Source organism: Felis catus, chromosome C1, assembly GCF_018350175.1.
Source record: "Felis catus isolate Fca126 chromosome C1, F.catus_Fca126_mat1.0, whole genome shotgun sequence".
Taxonomy (NCBI): Eukaryota; Metazoa; Chordata; class Mammalia; order Carnivora; family Felidae; genus Felis; species Felis catus.
This window is the reverse complement of record NC_058375.1, coordinates 46,555,968-46,576,972: the sequence shown is the minus strand read 5'-3', so window position 1 is coordinate 46,576,972 and position 21,005 is coordinate 46,555,968. Positions and strand designations below refer to the sequence as shown.

Genomic DNA, 21,005 nt, shown 5'->3' with positions numbered 1-21,005 from the left:
TTGAGGCATATGAAAGTCCTTATTACTGGGGAATATAGTGCTTGTGTGTAGGATTCTTCTAGCCTTGGGATAATGCCAACCACCTGCCTTCTTGGAGGCCACGTGGCCCACCTCCACAGTGGACACCTGTAATCTATTATGGCGTTCTTTTCCATGAGCCAATGTATAGCCTCAAAATTTCTTGTGGCACAGCCCTCCAGGTTGCCACTTGCCAGTTGATCAGATTTGGCAAGCCGGATGAAAACTCACATGCCATCCTAGACCTGGCCTGGATTTTGGACCCAGACCTACCCTCAGCCTCCCTCCTTCTCTTCAGAGGTAGGCATTTCTCTGTTTTTGAAATCAAGTGACCTACCCAGAAAATTCATGAACCCAGCCACCTCTCAGAAGCTAGAAAGATGTGCTCCCTGTGGCTGATTAGGTGGCAGCTATGTGAAATATCACCCTGCAGGATGCACCAGCCATCACGGGTAGCAGACAACCTGGTAAGGCCAAGATATGTATATTTTTAGACCCAGGAGCCTCAATAGTATGTGGTTTGCAATGATTAGATACCTTCCCCCAAATAGGACCTGCTGGGGTCCTTAGAGACCCTACTTAAAATATGTCACTGAAGATTGTTTTTAAACATCCTAAAGGTAACTGAGACCTGAATTTCAGGCCCATTGGTCCCCAACATTCATGTTTTTCACTTTTTAGTCTCTTTGACTTTGAGGAAAATGAACTTTGGCAAAGTAAGTAATTTGGCCACGTACATCTCAGGGGGCCACTAAGAAGCTGCCCTGTCCACAGGATGGGAATCCTTTTCTTCCCATTTTGGTTCCATTTTCTGGCAAGCTTATCACCATTTCTCTTAGCGTTTACATTTCCCTTTCCTTGCCAAGGCACAGGAGATGTGTTCTGACACACGGCATCATTTTAGTGATCGCTTAGCCTTCTTTTTGCTCCTTACTTCTCCCACGGCGGAGCTAATCATTTCTGGGGCTTGATGAGCAGGCTTGACTGCAGGCCTGAAGAGACCCTGTCTATAGCTCCAGAGGACTGGAAGATAGTTTCCTTGTGGGTCGGGGACAGATGCATTCCCACAGTCAGAGAAGTTAGCAACACATGCCTCCCTGACAGGAGGCTGGATTGCAGGAGGGCAGTCGTGGCCTAAGCCTGGAGGAGACTGATGCGCATTTCTGCCTTCTCTGAGGGCCCATACTCTAGATTGCTCAGCAGGCCTCCCAAATGTGATCCTGGGCACATAGCCCCGACTAGTTTTTCTTGTAAAGATGGCCTCTTGTGGAAAAAGACTGCGCAGCACTGCCGGTCATGGACTCAATGTCCCCGTTCTGATATTCCTATGTTAAAGTCAACCCCTAAGGTGATGGTATGTGGAGATAGGAATTTTAGGAGGCAGTTAAGTGTGGATGAGGCCATAAGGCTGGTGCCTTCACGATGGGATTAGTGCCCTTGTAAGAGGAGGCACCAGAGAGCTTGCTTTCTCTCCACTGTGTCAGGACGCGGCAAGAAAATGCTCTCTGCAAGGCAGGAGCAGCAGCCTCCACCAGAAACAGAATCTGCCGGTACCTTGATCTTGGACTTCCTAGACTTCATAACCGTGAGAAATAGCTGTGTGCTGGGTAAGCCGCTCACTGTCTGCTATGTTGCGGCAGCCCCAGCAGACTAAGACACTGCCTGCTCTGTCTTCGTAGAGAGTGTTGAGCAGAACACCAGGCACCAGTGCCAGGAGAGGACTCCTGCTTGTGGAGGATAGCAGAGATCATCACACTGGCAGCCACCAGGGACGAGAAGTCCAAACACTTCTGCCCACTGTGTCTTCGTATCATAGTCACCATGGAAAACAGCACCGTCAGGCACCAGATGGATCAGTAGTGCGTTCACAGAGAGAAGAGACAGAGCAGGGTCAGCTCCAATACCGGGCATCAGTCTCCCAAGACCAGTGGGTCCCCTGGTGGTCAAAGCAGAGCCCTTGGCCTACACACACCCGTCTCTGTCTCAGTAGAAGACCCATGACCCATCCCCTGTGCAGTCTGAAATACTGAAAGCTGGGTGCACACCCTTAAACAGAACAAAGGAGAGCACACGGAGGCTGCAGCAGGGAGATCTTTCCCATACAAGGGGGTAAGTCCGGCACAGACGGTGTGGACTCTCTCTTTGTCAGCCCGTATTCCAGGCCCAACACATTCCTCTATGGCTGACCCGGGGTTTAAGTACTACATACATGCACAAGACTGACTTTCCCAACAATCACAGCGGGCATGGTCACATCAAAGGCTCTGACAAGTCCAGGATTGGAGAGAGACCTTAACCCCACGCTTCTTCTACTCACCTGTCCAGAGAGCGCATTTTCAAAGCACTTCCATAGACTGGTTTTCTGGAGAAGTCACTGTGGGGAAAGTTGGATGAGGTCATAGTTTGCCCTCCTTTGCCTCCTATTACCTTCAGAGTTTATGTCTGCACCAGGCAGAATGTGAGCATTATCCTTTTTGTTTGATCTTGAGCCTAGATGTCTTAAAGTTCCTGTCCACGGAAGAACTGGCCAGTTCATGGGCTGACCAGAGTAAGGTAGACTGAGTATACACAGCCCGACATTTTGAATATTAAGGGAAATTATGGAAAGGACCAGAGTGGTCACCTTATGGTGCAGGGCTAATTATCCCCAAACATTTCACTGCTGGACTGAGCCCCCTGAGGGAAAGGAGCGTGTCCTATTCATTATGTCCATGCCCAGCGGAAGCATAGAGCCCGAAGAAATCTCTCATAAGTGCCTGTTGAATAAATGAAATCATTTGCAGGTGATGACAGATTCATACACCTTTAATACTGGAAAGAAGCCAAGCGATTATTTAGCCCAAATTCATTTTAGAAACAAGGAAATAAAGAACCAGAAAAATGTTTGAAGACATCCTGGGCCGGTGATGTGGCCCTCGTGTTGCAGGTTTGGAGAAGAACAGTGAGGTCCAATTAGTTCTTGATTCTTCCTCTAGGGGAGGAGTGTGTTCTCTGGGTTGGGACCTCATATGGGGCTGGGTTTGCCCATTATTCCAGTTTACTTTTAGTAATTCACTTCAACGACTATTGTTACCTACTTATAGTGGCTGGCTGTCTTAGTTCAGGCTGCTGTATGAAGGATAATAGTAAATAAAGTGCTGCGGGCTGAGTGGCTTGTAGACAACAGGAATTCATTTCTCACAGTTTGGGAGTCTACAAGTCTGAGGGCAGGGTGCCAGCGCGTTCTCAGGGAATCACCTGAAACCCGAACAGAGCTACTACACACAGCGACTAGAGCATGGAGGAGGGGAGCCAGTGCCATGCTGGGCAGGTGTTGAAGGTAGTGGACAGGGGATGCAACTGTGAAAGTTTTTCACGGGATGTAGAGTGTGGAGCATCGTCCTCAAGAATAACTGGAGGGTTGCTGGGAATGGGGGAGGAGAGAGCCAAACCGGGGCGAGTCTTGAGCAGAGGCTTGGAGGCTGAGAGGGAGGGTGGCTGCAGCACAGAGGAAGACACAGGAGGGAGGACAGGACCTTCAGAGCCCTGCTGCACGAAGCCACTTAGACTGCGAGCGGTCCCTGTTTCTTAGCCCTCCCCTCCAACGCACGTAGCTAATGGAATGTTTTTTTATGGACTACAAGACCCACATTAACACGGTCTACTTTTAATGCCATGCAATGGGCGAAAATCTCTTGGTTTTATTGACTGCTTCTTTATCTGACTTTACCTAATTGGAAAATAAACAGATAAAATGATACCTTTACCACAGATGAATAATTCATGTTCTCTTTGTCTTTTTGTCAGAAAAGAAAGCCTAGCAGATCTGTCTTTAAATTAGGATATCTGGTAGATGAGAGAAAAATGTGAGCGATTAACTCCAAATTGAGTTCAGTGTGAATTTCTGAGAACCGGAGTCCTCCTCCGTAATGAAGTCTAGATTGGTTCACGTAACGGTTCACCTGGCTCTGGTGGAGCCCAAATTCAGAACATATGAGTGCTATTGACCTGTTAATTTGAAATGTTTTAATCTGCATAAAAATGGATTGTATTAATTGTTTCACATTAACCAGGGCTGACTGTAATGTCTGATTGAATTAGGCTGACTTTTCTCTTTCTTGGCTCCTTGCGGTTTCATTTGTCCCAAACACGAGTAACGTTTCCCCATTCCACGCCAATCATCTGAACAGGGTGGGCTGTGTGGCTCTCAGAGAGCCACCAACCTCCTGCAAATACAAATACCGATCATCCTCACTGACCACACCACTGGGCACCTCTCTGTGAAGCGTTCGTCTTTTCTAATGACTCTTGTATTTCTCCACTCCAATCTCACTGGCTTACATCATTTTCTCGGTATGTCAAATCTCGGTAAGTAAACTTTAACTCCTTACATCAGTCTGTGCTTCAAAGAAAGTATTGGAAATGAAAAACCGATTTAATAAAAAACCGTAATTTTTGTTTTACACACATACTCTGAGATCTCACGTGGGCAGCATACCCTGCTGGACATAACGTAGTCGAACCTGGTTCTGGCCTTGGGGAGGTCACGGTCTGGTTCTGGTGGTATGGTTAAAATGTAGGAAAAGTCAATTAATAGTTCAAATCACCATTGAGGGGAAAGGAGGCCCCCAGCCAGATAACATTGCTAAATGAGTGGTGGAATCTGTGGGGACTAAGAAACACGTTCGTTCCTTAAATGTGCCTTGTGTTTTGTTTTTCCTTCCACGATTCTGAGGCTAGGCCCCGTTCTTTGCTGGGTCTGGTATCTTTCTTCTGTGTAACACAATGAAATCATAGCCTGTTCTGGGAGAGCCTTCCTCGGCCACCCCTACCCCTTGTCTGATTAAGTGCCCTCGTCTGGGCCCTCATAGCTCCTGTCAAACCATCGCTGTATTTATCTTACCATTTACTTGTCTCTTTCAATCAGCTGGGATGAAAGGTTCAACTTCAACTTCCAGCATGTAAGAAGGCAAGACTGAAGAGGGAATTTAGGGAGAATTAGATGATGTATCCCAGGCCACTGCTTCTCAACAGTGGTATGTGGACCAGCGGCATTAGCATCACCTGGCAGCGAATTAAAATTGCAAAAATCTCATGCTCCACCTCAGACCTACATCATCTGAATTTTAGCAGAGCCCAGTTGATTCGTATGCATGTTAAAGCTTGAGAAGAACTGCACTGGCTTAGGCTACCGCTTCTCAAACTTGGCTACACATTGGAATCACATGGGGGTCTTGTAAGTGAGGAGGCTTGGGTCCCACCCACAGACGTTCTGATTTAATTGACTGGGGGTGTGGCCAATTAAAATCTCTCCAGGGGATGCTAATCTGCAACCACCTGTGTGAGCCACCTCTGGGCTAGTGTTTCCCAGTTGCTATCACTGCCATTATCACGCTGTATTGTCTTTTTCATTTATGTGCCTGTCTTCCCTCCCTCTTAAGAGCAGAGACTCTTTTATATATCCCAACACTCTAATACAGTCTCTCTCACTGAATAATTATTTCTTAAAATGAATGGAAACAAACCTGAGTGAAGCCTTTAGTGTTGAATTTGAGGAAAACATTGGAGCAGACTTAGGGAAAAGACTAGCAATAGCTTGGATGAAGAATTGAAGGGGCGCCTGGGTGGCTCAGTCGGCTGAGCATCCGACTTCAGCTCAGGTCATTATCTCACAGCTCATGCATTCGAGCCCTGCATCGGGCTCTGTACTGACAGCTCGGAGCCTGGAGCCTGCTTAGGATTCTCTCTGATCCTCCCCCACTTATACTCTGTCTCTGTCTCTCAAAAATAAATGAACAATAAAAATTAAAAAAAAAAAAGAATTGAAGCATGCTATTAATATAATAGGCAAAGAAAAAAAAAGATTCAGAGTGTTCCCCTTCTGGCCAAAGTTGTACAGGGTATGTCAAGTTGTCAGAAGGGGTGGGTGATCTTTTTTTAACAGGAAGAGAGGAGACTTACAAGTTTAATTGACTCTAAGCCCTGGATGATGTGACCGTGACACTTAACCGTCCACTAAGAAAATCACAGTATGACTTTTCAAATGCATTGCTAGAAGTTGCCGTGTTGACTTGTACCGGGGATTGGACTGCTGTACCTCTAGGCACCACACTTTGAGGAAGTAGTGAGCATTGTTGATGATATGGAAATCACATCATGGGAGGGGGGTGCGTGGGAATGAATGCCTGGAGAGGAGAGGAAGTAGGGAGGACATGATTGCTTTTTTCAGAGCTGCCTCTTGTGTGGAAGAGAGCAGAACCATGCTGTGCTGCTCTACAGGACGTAGCTGGGGCCAGCGGAAGTCATGGAGGCAGAATTTGGCTCAACCTAGGAAAGACTTGTGCCAGTAAGAGCTGTCCAATAATAGAACCGGCTGCCTAGGGAGATGGTGTGAGCGAGCTCTCTATCTTTGGAAATGTTCTAGCAGAGCCTGGATGGCCATCTGTCATGGGTATTGTGGAAATATTCATGTATTCAGTGGATGCACAAAATTGTGTTGATGATGATAATAGTAGTAAATGTGACTACTATCTACTGAGTGCCGGTTAAGTGCCAGGTACTGTGCTTAGGCAAGTTTGTATCCATTATTCTCTTTAATCCTTCTATGCCTAAGGGAAAGTGACAGTTACCTCTTCCACTTTACAGAAGAAATGGGTTCAGAGCTAGGGTTTGAACCCTGTGCTTTCTGACTTCAAAACACATAACCATTTCAATATGCCACCTACCTTTGATAGCTCCTCCATTGCTAAAATCCTGTCATTCCCAGTGTATTTAAATATCGGATTTGAAGTGACCTTTAGATGTCTATGTGGAAACATTCCTGTGGAGAGCTGGACATGAAGGCTTGGGAGTTGAGGGAGTGGTCAGGATGGTAGATGGAGATTGAGTATGGTCTACCAAGAGGTGAGGGTCAATGCTGTTTGATTAAGATTCCCAAGGTAATAACTACAGAGAGGAGGAGTCAGAATGAGCTGACTCCCTCACATGTGCTGTTAGAAAGTCAAACCCAAGGGAATGAGACCTGCTTTCCAAGTAGGAACGAGTGGATTATCACTGCATGTTGGAAGCCTGATTTTTTAAAATTATTTTTAATGTTTGTTTATTTTTGAAAGAGAGAGAGAGGCAGAGAGAGATGGAGACACAGAATCCAAAGCAGGCTCCAGGCTCTGAGCTGTTCGCACAGGGCCCGTCATGGGGCTTGAAGCCAGGAGCCGTGAGATCATGACCTGAGCCGAGGTCAGACGCTTGATGAACTGAGCCACCCAGGCACCTCCCCCACCATCTTAAAAAATTTTCTTAATGTATGTTTAGTTTTGAGAGAGAGAGGGAAGCCTGAATTTTAAGCTCAGTAAAATGTGAATGCTTCTATAAATTTTCAGATTCTGGATGGAAACAATCCAAGTCAAGGGCTGAAATTGGAGTCAGTATGATATAGTGACTCAACGTATAGCCTCTGTCTGGGTTGATATCTGGACACTACTTCTCCCTAGCTATGTGTTCTTCTACACATTACCTTCCTATGCCTCAATTTCATCATCTGTAAAATGGGGATAACATTGTCTCCCCCCCCCCCATAGGTTTATCACGAAGCTTAAGTAAAATAATGTACATAAAGTATTTGAACAGTGGCTGACACGTGGTAAGCGCTTGGTGTTTATATTCAGATTAGTTATTAAATCTAAGTAAACCCTAAGTACCACAAATGGAATGGTTTCCTTAGGGCACTCAGTTGTCTAGGAAGTCAGCTTACATTTTTTTTTTTTTTAATTAAAATGCACAGCCGATACCTTTAGTTGATCAAGCATTGTAGCTTGATATTTCAGTCCATTTTGTTGCAGCTTCTAGACTGTATGAATCTACTTTTCCATTAGAATACAGAGTGTGTCTACTGTACAGAACTGAGGCAGCCTAAAGGAGAGGCCAGAAGAAGGACTTTGCAGTCACACTGCCTGGGTTTAAATTCTGCCTTCATCATTTACTAGCACTGTGACCTGGGGCAATTCGCTAGTCACTCGAAGCCTCAGTTTCTTTCTTATAAAATGGAGATGGTAGTAATACCTCCCTCATTACAGTTTATCAGTCAAATGAGATTACATGTGTCGAGTGCTTGGAACAGTGCCCCGGGATCTTCCACATAGTAAGCATTCAATAAATGATGATGATGATACACGTATCTCGTAAAACACAGGAACTCAAAATGCCCTGGGGTTCTCACTGTATGTATCAGTGTTAATGATAGAATCCTTGTAGTTTGCATGCATAATCTGTGGACAGGTTTCTCTGTGAGCAGAGACTTATAGTTTGGGGGATGACCATGGGTGATGGCTCCTGAAATTGTAGGCAAGACTAAGAGCTATGCCTGTCTTTTTGGAGAAAATCAATATGCTTTCATTAGTCACTGTGTGACCTTATAAAGTTTAAGAGGTGTTAGCATAAGTACCCTGAATGGAACGTGAGACTCTTAGTAACAGAAAACTGAGAACATGTTCAACACTGGCTTCAGGAATAAAGTCATTTTGTTATCTCCTATAAGAAAGAGTCAGACGTGCGTGGTCCCAAGATCGGTACAGTAGTTCCAAGATGTTATCAGGGTTCAAGTTCTTTCTTTTTGCTCTGTGCCTTCCTTAGATTGGTTGCTTCATGGTCCCAGGATGACTGCCATAGGAGCAAGTATCACATCCTTCTATAACTTCACTGAAAACAGGAAGAAACCAGGGCAGCCAGGATGGTACAATGGAGCTTTCATTATTTGTCTCCTTTCTTTTATCAGAGGTAAAAACAAAACAAAAAACAACTTCCCAGAAATAACTCCCACAAAGCGAGATACTGCCATCCCCCGTGACTCTTGATTTGTCTGAACTGGATCGTCACATTGCTATTTCCAGCCAGAAGGGAGGCTAAGAGATGATCTGCCTTTTCAGCATCTCTAAGGCAGGTGGACAAGGAGAAAAGGCAGTGTGGGTCAAGAAGTTTTCTAACGTCAGTGCACCAATGAAAACGTGAGTGTTCATGTGCCACAGAAAGGTCACACAAAGTATTTGAATTTGATCGTGGGGGAGAGAGAGTTATTTGGTAAGAAATGGACAACACCCAGAGAAAGGAACTGGGGAATTAGGGAGGGCTTTGAATGCCTTCAGTTTGCCTTATCCTATAAGCAGGCGTCATTCATCAGTGAGTAATGTGGAGGAAGTGCCTGGATTCTAAATATGTGAGTGGAAAAATTGCCACAGAAGAGTCATCCAACTGCTCTTGTTTGCAGCTGCTGATTCTGACCCAGATCTGCCCTCCCCCAGTCCTCAGCTGCTGATCCTAGCTCTGGGGAGCTGGAGCGTGAGCTCTGCCAGGCTGAAGATGCCCATTTCCATAGCTCTCCCACTACTCTCCAAACAAGCTGTTCCTGGAGACAGGGGAGAGCACGCTCCGTAGTAACAGGCCTAGTAATTAGCGGCCGCCCTAGGGCCTTGCAACACTTCTAAAAAGACAAGGTGATTCAATAAGTTCTGTCACTACCCCCTGAGAGTTTCCCCAGACAGAGGGACAGGTGGGGCTCTCCATTGCTAATGACATGGAGCCCTTTACCCTGCAGTCTTTTCAGAGTGCGGGCTGGGAGATGTGGGACAAAAGCAAAACAGGTGGGCATTGAGTCTGCGTGTCTGCTCTTGATGGGAGAGCTGTTTTTATACATGCTGTCGGCAAATTGCGCTGCCCTGAAGGGTAGGCAGAGAACCCAACAGAAGTGTGGCAGTGAGAATGATATCTTGCCATTCGCAACTACGTGGATGGAACTGGAGGGTATTATGCTAAGCGAAGTTAGTCAGAGAAAGACAAATATATGACTTCACTCATAACAGGACTTTAAGACACAAAAAAGATGAACACAAGGGAAGGGAAGGGAAGCAAAAATAATATAAAAACCGGGAGGGGGACAAAAACGTAAGAGACTCTTAAATATGGAGAACGAACAGAGGGTTACTGGAGGGGGGATGGGAGGGGGGGATGGGCTAAATGGGGAAGGGGCATTAAGGAATCTACTCCTGAAATCATTGTTGCACTATACGCTAACTAACTTGGATGTAAATTAAAAAAATAAATACAAATTAAAAAAAAAAGTGTGGCTGTACAGTCCTGTCTGAATGAATATGCAAAATGTGAAGATGCTGTGCAAAATGCAAACTGTGCCCCATCTCCTCAGTCTTTAATCTAGAGGCTCAACAACTGGAAGATCATTCATTTGTTTTCATATTCATTGGTAAATAAAAAGTTGGAAGTTTAATAACGCATTTATCATATTGAGTCAAAATCCTCTAAATTACTATAATAATTACTTTCCTCAATAGGGAGTGGAAGAATAGGGTAAGATCAGGGATTAGGTTAAGGTAAGATCTCCCCTGGGAGTTAGAGCCTCACAGAGGCAACTGGAACTGATTCTGGAAGGCTGAGTAGGAACTTGCCAGGCTTATGGAGGTAGGCAGAGGTCTCGGAGATATCAGGACTTTGTAATGTTTGTTTGTTTATTTTGAGAGAGAGAGAGAGAGAGAGAGAGAGAGAGAGAATGAGCACAAGTATGGGAGGGGCAGAGAGAGCCAGAGACACAAAATCTGAAGCAGGCTTCAGGCTCTGAGCCATCAGCACAGAGCCCGATGCAGGGCTCAAACTCATGAGCTGTGAGATCATCACTTGAACCAAAGTCAGACGCTTAACCAATCCAGGTGCCCCAATCAGGGCTTTTATGTAGGGTATTTCAGACGGAGGAAAATCATCTAAAGGGCATAAATTTGTAAAATGCAGATGAGCATCTAATACTATGTTTGCTTAGCACTTCTCTCCCCTTCTTCTTCAGAAAAAAAAAATCCCATTTTCTTCTTCTAGAGATGGTTCGACACTGCACAGTTGCATGGTTGGAATCAATCTAGCATTCAGCTCTAGTCAGCTGGTCTGGGAGTATCGTCTCTGGGATTTTTTAAAGTTGCAGCTGGGCGAGAGCTTTCTTCCAGTCAGCTCATCACTAGTGATAAACTGAGAGGGAAGGCAAGGGACTTGTGGATGGCTCTGAGCCTGCCATTTCGAAATACTCCTGACTGTAAGAGACAGAAACCCAGTTCAAGCAAGCATAGATCAGAGGCATGGGTTGTAAAAATTTGCATAAGCATGGGCTCCGAGTCTCTCATTTCTGTGTTTGCAGGCAGACTGGATACTTCCAAACGGTGGCAATCAGGATCAACAATGACTTCCATATCCCACTTTTCACTGGGGTAGGAGGGAGGGTAGGAGACAGAAAAAGAAAAGAAGCAAGACAATTGAGTAAATAAGAAAATCTGAAAGAAAGACCAGAATGATGGAATGTTTCTCAAATGTTGATAGACCTATAAATCTGCTGGAAATCTTCCTGTCGTGCAGATTTTGACCAAGTATGTCTAGAGTGATCCCAAAGATTTGCATTCTAACAAACTCCCATATGATATTAATGCGGCTGGTTCAGTGACCACGCTTTGAGTAACAAAGTGTTCATAGAGAACGTTTAAGATTGGAGAAAATCGGAAAAGCTGGTGCAGTGTAGTTGTATGGGAAGCAGGTAGAAGTGAGTTGTAAATTTCAGCAGGCCCATAGAGGTGACCGTTAAGCAAACTTGAAAAAAGGTAGTTGTATTGACATGATTTAAAGAAATGGGCTATTTTCTGTTTTAAAAGCATCTACTAACTATTGCCACAGAACAGATTGCCCCCAAACTTCGCATCTTAAAGCAGCAAACGTTTGTGGTTCCAGTTTCAGTGGGTGGCCTTAGCTGGGTGCTCTTGCTCAGACTCCGTCGTAAGGCTGCAGGCAGGGTGTTGCTCAGGGCTGCCACATCCATTTCCAGGCTCAGATCCGTTTCCAAGTTCACTCCAGTAGCTGTTGGCAGGCCCCAGTTCTTCACAGACTCCCTCAGTTCTTGGCCACACAGGTCTTTCCATAGGGCGGCTCACAAACATGGCAGCTGGCTTCCGTCAGAGCAAGCAAACAAGAGGGCAAGAGATGGCCAGCCAGAGGGCCGCCAGCATCTTTCCGTAACCTAGTTTATGAAGTGATCTCACTTGTGCCATATTCTGATTATTAGAAATGAGCCACTGGGTTCAGTCCCGCTCGGGGAGGAGATTATCAAAGGCATGGATCCCATGAGGCTGGCATTGCTGGACGCCATTGTAGAGGCTGCCTACCACAGCGTGCCTTTGCCTATTACCTCAGAACCTGGTGGCTTGTGCTCTTATACGGGTGGTGGTTATTGCCAGTTTGTTTAGCAAAGAGGATCATGGGAGTTTCTTGGCTCCCAGTAGAAACCAGGATTGGCCCAAATGGTTCTGACTAAGCTAGAGTTGGCTTTGGCTGATCTGCAACTTCTGAGGTGTGTCCAAACCAGTTTCTGCTTTCCAAGACATCTGGGCAGAGGCTGGTAGGCCACCTGAGAGCTTGTGGGCAGCTGAGCTCTGACTGACCCCCTGGCCATTTTAATGCTACCAGTAAAATTGCCTGAGGAGCCTGCCAAGGAGACAGATGCTGCTGCTGGAGAAACACCTTCTGTAGACTGGCATTTGTCTGGTAATTGCTCTCCAAGAGAAAATAAGCTCTTCACGTGAGGGGGAAAGCGGATGGTGCCCGATTGTCTAGTATAGAGATGATTTAGAACAAGTGCTGCAAAGAAAATGCAAGAGATATGATTAAAAAGAAGGCGGCCATTGTATAGATCTAAAGTTAGGGTCTTTTAAGCAAGTGACCAACTCAGGAAATGCTTCTTGTTTTCCAGGCATACGCTAATACACAGTGAATTGAATTATGTGCAGACTACCTCAACCTGTTGCCTCACCCCTGCTTCTTTTGCAGTCCTCTTTCTTTGGCAGTAGTGAGAGCCATTGTTTCCTTCTGGCTTATGGGCTCATAAGGCAGTAGAAACAGCCCTGGCTGAGACTGGCAACAGGCCTCACCATTTGCCAGAAGGGGATTCCAGCTTTGGTCCAGAGTTGTCTCATCTTTACACTGGGAGGGTAGCACTTCTCTCGTGAAGCAGTCTTAAAGATTAAGTGCAGCCAACACCAGGAAAATTTCCTTGCCATTTGGTAAATACTTAATACAGAGTGTCTTTAGAGCTTCTGTACTTCAAATAACACCATGGGAGGAACTTGAAATGCTAAGTCCTCCAACACAGATGGGGAAGCCAGAGATCATAGTTAAGTGTTCCACTCATTCATCCAGTCATTCCCGACCCCCCCCCCCCACCAATCAAGCCCAGCCAGCCATCCAGCCAGTGTTTATTGAGGTGTTCTCTTTGACTATACTATTCTCGTCAGAGTGGCCATAAGGATGAACAAGTCAGGAAACTGTCCTGCCCTTGAGGGCTTCAACAGACAGTGAACAACACCCATTATTGATATATTTGAGATGAAATAACTACTATAAAATAGAGGTGGAAATGAGAGGGAGTGACTGGCAGGAGGGACCTGGGGAGGCTGCTGTAGGGTGGGTGATCTGGGAAGGGCACTTGAAAGAAGTGCTGTTTCAGAGGAGACCTGTAAGATAAGAAGGAACCAAGAGAAGGAATAATGTGAAAAGACCCAGAAGGAGAAAGAACAGAAAGATGGCCAAGGTGGGCATTTCCTAGATCAGGTGGGATATTTATAGTTATGCCAGGGAAAATTTTTGGTTTAAACACATTATGGAACTTCTGGTCATAAAAGCAAAACAGGTTTCCTTTCAAAAGATCTTTCCAAGATCTTAATATACTAATCTTTGGTATGATTTTTCAAGGGATTGAGGACCACTGTCTTATGAAGTACTTTCAGAACTATTTAACTGTGGATTTTCCCAACCTTCCTTCCATCTGTCCTTCATTCCATCTGTCCATCCCTTACCTATTTTTTAGTTAGTTAGTTAGTTAGTTTGTTTGTTTGTTTGTTTGTTTATTTATTTATTTATTTATTTATTTATTTATTTATGAGAGAGGGGTGGAGCAGAGAGAGAGGAAGAGAGAGAGAGAGAATCCCAAGCAGGCTCTGCACTGTCAGTGTGGAGCCTGATGCAGGGCTCAAACTCATGAACCATGGGATCATGACCTGAGCTGTAATCAAGAGTCTGGCACTTAACTGACTGAGCCTCCCAGGTGCCCCGCCCTTACTTATTTTTAAAAAGCATTCTTAAGGAATAGAGTTCTGTGGGAAACCTTGGGAAATTGCTTAGGGAATCTTTGAGCCTCACATCATCCCTCTCATAGGTCCCTGCTGTAGTAAAAGGGGGCTGGGGCTTGTAGTGTGAAGGACTTGCCAGGTCCCTGTTGGGAGTGAGTCAGATCTGCAGGGCCACGCCTGGCTTTCCCAAGTGCAGTGGACTTCCCAGAGCTCTGTGCCCCAGCTACAGTGTCAGCCCATACAACCAGGGGCATTGACTTTTTTTTGAAAGTGTTCTGATATTTTTATATTTTCAAAAAATTCATAGCAAATAAAGACAGTTTCCATCAAGTATCTCTTCGGTGGGAAGATGTTTCCTTTTAAGCTCACTGTCATTATTCAGTATGTGCATCTATTGAGTGATGCCCATGTTGCACAGCTATTGGGAGATTTCGAGGCGTTGATAAAGAGTAAGTCACAGAGTGAACAAACTCACACCTCTTCTTCCAAATGGCTCATAATCCTGTTTTCTTTGAAGAATGGCTAAGTTACATTTTCTGAGTAATAACAATGGTACAATATTAAGAGCCACTGAGTGGCTGCTGGATACCATGCGTGGTGCGAGGCGCATTACAGGTTAAACCAGTAATGCTCAGAACGTGTTGGGAAGTAGGTGCCAACAGTTTGTATTTTTTGGCGAAGGAACCGTGGTCGACCTAGCTGTTAGCACGGCAGCACCGTGCCTCAGGCCTCACAGTACTTTCAGGAGCCCACAAAAATGTTTTGATTTCTCTTCAAATCAGAAAAAGAAATGACCTTTTAGTCCCAGAATATAATTTTTAACATTTCTTTATGGTGGAAAGGGCCATGGAGGACAAAGTGCTTGGGGGCCTCTGACCGTCACAAGGTGGGGACTCTGGGAAGGCTCAAGAAGTTGCAGCTTGCTCAGAGCCGTGCAGGGGAGATGGGCACAGACCAGTCCTAAACCTGTGTTCTTACACCCTAAAGGCTTCTCCTCAACTGGCTCTACCCCACTCTGACGTTTAGGCTAAGCGTTCTTTCCACAGAAACAGCAGGTGCCTGCAAAGTGAAAAAAAAGTTAGAGAAGGAAGGAGCCAAACCGTGAGAGACTCTTAAAACCTGAGAATAAACTGAGGGTTGATGGGGGGTGGGAGGGAGGGGAAAGTGGGTGATGGGCATTGAGGAGGGCACCTGTTGGGATGAGCACTGGGTGTTTTATGGAAACCAATTTAACAATAAATTTCATATTAAAAATTAATTAATTAATTAATTAATTAATTTTACCCTAGTTTGAGATTCTAGCTTTTGAGCAACCTACCAAGTGGAAGACCCCAAGTTAAGGGCTGGGGGTTTGTTGTGGGGATCAAATGAAATCATGGATGGAAAACTGCCATGTAAATCTTACTGGCTTTCATGTTAATGGAGAATAATAGCTCTCAGTTACTAAGAAACTATCATGTACCTTTATATACTTTTTTTCCTGTATGATAATACAACAAGGAAAATTTTCATATTACATTTTGGAGATGAGAAAGTTAGGCTCAGACAAGTTAAGAAGCAGTACGTTTAGAGCCAGTAATGAAGCTTGAGACCAACTTTACCTCATGGTCTGTGATTTTTATCTTCGTCATCACCACCATGCTATTGTTGCCATTGTTTCAAGTCAACTGAGAAGAAAGGGAAAGATGCATAAATACAGCATACTGACACAGTATCGAGTTAAATTGGCTTGAGCTGAGGTGTCCGCTGGTGATCTTGACCTGGATATAATAGATCCTGTTGGAAATAAATGATGTGAGACATTCCAGGGAGAAAAGCAACCAGAAAATGTGACCTTGTGATGAGTTGAACTGAATCTTAATTTATTGGGAACAAGGTCCAGTGCCATAAACATGTGCTGAACAGCGTAACTGATGTACTTTCCTCTCCTTCAGGTGGGCTGAAGGCAGGAAGTCTTCCTTTTGAGAAGGAATGACCTGTCATTCTGAGATCGCTACAAGAAGTTTGATGTCTTTCTGTCTCTCTCCTTTTTTTTTCCCTTGAAGTTTGACTCTCTAAGTCTCAGAGATTCAATGACCTAGATGGCTGCCTCAGTTTCCCGGCATAATCATGCTTCTGGAACCCAGACTCACCGAGAGAAGTCAGACAGGTTTAATCTTGGTACCCTTGGGTTGGGGAGCCTCCCCACGTGGACTGCCCAGCTCTCATGATGGGAGAGAACACTTGGTTCCACTGTGCCACGGAACACACTGTCTCCAGGGCAGCCACAGCCATGACATGGCCGTGTGGCCCTTCCCATTACCACACTTCACTTCTAGCCATGCATTTCCTGGACCCACAACACAAGCAACTCAGGGTTGTGGCCTTTAAAATCACAAAGGCCTGCATTCAAATCCTGATTGTAACACTGCCTGTGTTTTCTCGAGCAAGACCTTCACTCTCCGTGTCTGGTTTTTTTTTTTTTTTTTTTTTTTTTGTCTGTAACATGAAAATAATGAAAATATTAAACCCGTGTGGTGGTTCTGTGGAGGAAGAGAGACGACACACGGGAGTCTGGCATTTTGAAAACATCGGAAGGGATGATTCAGAAGTAGGATTAGTGGGATGGAGGAGATGAGATTATTATTGTTCTGGTTCTGTAAATGAGTAAATGGAGTCTCACCAAAGTTTTATTTTCCCAGGATCGCATGACTAGTAACTGAGGAAGCCAGTTCTGAAAAACCAAACTTTATGGTCAGAACTACTGCTAGATTGTAGTCTCCTTGAGAGCAGAGACCCTGTGGTTGTGTTTCCAGGCTGTGGCTCTGGCCTCCAGCTCTTCCCCTCACCCTTAACTTCCGTCTTCCCTCTCTTCCTTACTAGCCACGTCACTGACCTTCAGAAATACTTCTTTCTGCCTCAGCGATTTGGGGCTTACTGTTCCTGCCTGAAATGTTCTTCCCTCAGATAGCGATCTGTATGGCATGCACCTTTACAGTATCATCTCAGTGAGGACTCCTTTGACTACTCATTTAAAAAAATGTACCTCCTTGCAGCACTTCTCATTCCCCTCCCCTTCCGTATTTCTCTTCATAGCATTTCCCGACATCTGATATACTGTGTACTTGACTTCTTCCTTTGTTACCGGCTGCCGTCCTCCACTAAGACAAACACCGCAACCCCAGAACTGAACAGTGTGTAGCAAACAGCCTATAGTCAGGAAATTAAACGATGTGTTGATTGAATGAGTAAAAAAAATGCATTCGGAGGAGAGGGGGCCTGTGTTTGAATGCCCTTTGCCCTGGTGATGTTGATGGCTGAACATGTAACTGCTTCTCCCCATGTGATTATGCCTTGCCCAGCCTCTTCTCTGGCAGTTGCCGACTCTGTAATTGTGATCCCAGCCGCGTACTTTGTCCTTTCTTCTTTGTGGGGTGGCTCTGAGCTTCTACAAGAGCCAGGACAGCTGTCTCCAGGAGCTGAGCTTTGTAACATGACCACATGGGTAATGTAACGTTTAATTTAATTTTTTTTTCATCTCTGAGTAGAGCTCTTTATTAGAAATTAATTTGCTCAGGTTGTTAGGTTTTGTTTGCTTTTAGCATGCTGAGGTTATTTCCCCTGGGTAGGAGATGGTTCTCCGAGCTCTTTCTCGCCTGTGCCTCAGGTTCTAGGAAAATGCTTTCTGGAATGTCACTCTGTGAAGCTGAGCTTTGGTAAATTATGTTTTGAACAGAGGGCTCCTTCTACAGTGTGTGCAGAAGTCTCACTGCTCTTTAATTCTTTTAAAGGTTTCTTATGTGCTTTTTGAAATTTCAAAAATAACTTGTTCTTGGAGCAGGAATCCTGCGAAAGTGAATGATGTTAGAAATTGTCTAGTAATAGGAAATCATATGGAAGCACTTTCCATGATGTTATGAATGGTGTATGCATTGGCTTATAGTGGCAGAAATAGACTAGGAATCTGGTGACCTGGCTAATCATTCCATGTGATTTGCTAACCGGGTGACTTTGGGCAAACCTTTCAATCTCTCTAAGACCTGTTTCTTCATCACCAAAATGCAGACTCCAGGCCATGGGTTGAGGCGATATCCAAGATCTTGTCCAGCTTTAAAACTGGAGGCTGGATGCCTAAAGACCTCAAACTTAACTTGGACACAGCCGCTTACAAGTACTGGAGCTCTCCGGAACATACCTGCCTGTGCAGAGTCATAGTTTCTCAGTCTTTAAAATGACGATCAAGATTCCTATTCTGTGACTTTCCAAGGTTATTAAGAGAATTTTACTTGGACACACAGACGTGAAAGTACTTTTTAGCTGTAAAATCCTATTAGAAGCAACTTACTTTATTATGATTTCATGGCAATGTGCCAACAAAATGGTGGGATAAAAGTTAAAAGATGAAAAGTCATTGCACATCATACTGACGGCTTTTAAATTGTGCTTTTAAAATATATTGGTTTTACATTTCACCTTTGAATTTTTTTTTTAATCCCTACCTTACATCTTAAGTTCTTGACTTGAGCTTGGGGAAGGGATTTGTAGCTTTCATGATACTTTTCAAAGGAGTATTTGATATCCCCATTTTTTTTTAACTCCATGCCTTTTTGTGGGTGTTTCCTCCTGGAATTCCTGAGGGAAGAGATCTTTTCATGCTTCTTCTGATCATATATCCCTTCCTTTTTGGTTGGATATTAGCTGGTAATACCTAGAGAATCATAAGTGTTGAGTGAATGACTATTTACAGGACTAGCTGGCTGCCTTCTGGAAACCAGTAGTTAATGAGAACCTAATCATGACTGGCTCACTTTTTATAGTTAAGCCCAGTGAAAAATCAGGAGTATTTCGTTTACCAGTTTGGCTGTTGGAAGCCATTGAGTGTTAATTCTGTTATCATTGTCTTGGTCTTTTTATCCCTAAAGAATACTCCTAATTTAGACTCTAAATATGAATGACCAAAGGCCGAAGCTCATCGTTATTGGGAAAAGACCTCACATTGGGGTCAGTGGCCCCACAGTCCGTGGTCCAGGTGGCGATGCAAAGGTATGGAGATTCAGCAGTTGGGAATGGAGGTATGGCCTAGAATCAGCAAATAGTGTAAGAGGTGTGGTCTTGCCAGCTGGGACCTGGAGGGGAGAGTTGGGACTAGCTAACATACTAGCTGCCCTCTCACTATCACCCCACCCTCACCTCCACTCCCCTCCCCATGGTATTAATTTTAACCCTGGAGCTGATCATCTATAAGGAAGCATAATATACACCCAGGAGTCAGGTATTTGCAAGATACAAAAAAAGATCTTAGAATTCAGAAGACATGGATTCCATCCGATTTTCAACACTTCCTCTCTGGGAAGCCTATGGTCCATCTCCTCTCCTTGTCCAGCCATAGTAAAATAGGGACAGCAAGACGTACCTTCCTGAGTTGTCATGAAGATGAGATGAGTGTGTGCAAAGGAAAGTACTTGTCCAACTGTGACGCTCATGGGAAAGGAAGTGTCAAATGAATGTATCAAGTGGAGACCCGAGGGCACCCTCCTAAGAAAAGCTGGAGACCCTTTCCTTTCACCGCTGCTGTGTTCTGATAAGGCATCTTGTCTTCCCGTTAAATGAAAATGGGAAGTGAGTGTGGAGTGGACGAAGCCAGTTGTTTGGGCCTCAGGCCTGCACCTCCGCATGGAGCTCACACTGGCTCACCTTTGCTACCCTGAAGAGAAGGCAAAAGAAGTTAATGATAAAATGTCAGGAAGGCACTTGGGGGCTTTTAGAAATACTCACCAGGTAATATTACACACATATGATGTCAGATATACAGAGCTGCCACAGTTATATTATTAATCATTTTATTGTTTTCATTAAGCATAATGTTGCTTTTAAAACTTTGCATAAGAGAAAGCTACCCAGAATCCTCATACTTGGCAGGCAGAAATTAATCTAAACTGTTTTCCAAATTTACCAAGTGCTTGCCTGAATAGACAAGGAGCCTGGGGGTATTTCTTGTGGGAGTGATGAGTTGTGAATCCCAATATGAGATGTGTGTTAAAAAAAAAAAAAAGGGTCTGTTTAAAGAGGGAAAAGAAGCTTCTGAATATATGGCAAAACAGGTTATTTTTAAACTGAGGAGAATTTTGTGGGGATTTTAAAGATTCTGTGATTTATTCTGTGATTTATTTTTGTGGGACTTTTTTGCATCTCATCAGTATACCCAGGGCAAGAGGAAATATGCAAGAGAAATAGAAGACTATCTATGCCCTTTGGTAGCCTTCATGCTCATAAAGGGACAAGACACAGCTAGATAAAATGATGATTTACACAAGGCAGTATGGTTTTATGGAAACGTTGTGTTGTTTGGAGGCTGGTGCATTTGGGTTCTAGAGCCGAATCTACCCTAGAACAGATTAATGAGATGAGGAAGGTACGACACTTAGCACAGACCACGGCTGTCATCGGTTCTCACGAATGCAGTTCTGTTCTCCTTTCCCGTTTCTCCCTTCCATTTTATGTCGTCACAAGGAGACAAGAAGGAATTTTGGAGAATATGGGCTATGGCAGAACATCTTTCATGGAGGAGGGACTCCCCTTAGACCTTGAGCTGGCTGTCTTCTGCTTCCCCTTCCAGGGGCCCTCTCTGCTGTTCTGTGCCTTCCCCCCCTCTCTCCGGAAGGCTAACTGTGTGGACTGCATCCACGGGCTTCCTGGCTCCCTGGCCTCTTCTCAGGGTAGCCAGTGCTGAGTTCCAGCAGTAGGCTGAGGGGTGGGAAGTCTATGTTTTGATCCACTTTTTGGCATTCTTCTGGCTGAGTTGCCTCGGGCCTGCTGTATTCTAGATTGAAGGTCACTGATCCTTTCAAGACAACTTTTTCTACCTTCCCTTCTGGT

General features: G+C 44.7%; 1 protein-coding gene across 23 annotated transcripts in view; it reads left to right on the top strand.

The window, feature by feature from the left end:
* The window catches only part of DAB1 (DAB adaptor protein 1), a 1,138,205-nt gene that overhangs the window by 822,343 nt on the left and 294,857 nt on the right, over positions 1–21,005 (top strand). The window contains exon 1 of one of the 23 annotated variants that reach the window (XM_019837093.3): positions 17,492–17,634. The exons of the other annotated variants lie outside the window; for them this stretch is intronic. The gene's annotated coding sequence lies outside the window, so the exon portion shown is untranslated. Of the gene's footprint in view, positions 1–17,491; positions 17,635–21,005 lie in introns of those variants that run through there. 23 annotated transcript variants of the gene reach the window in all.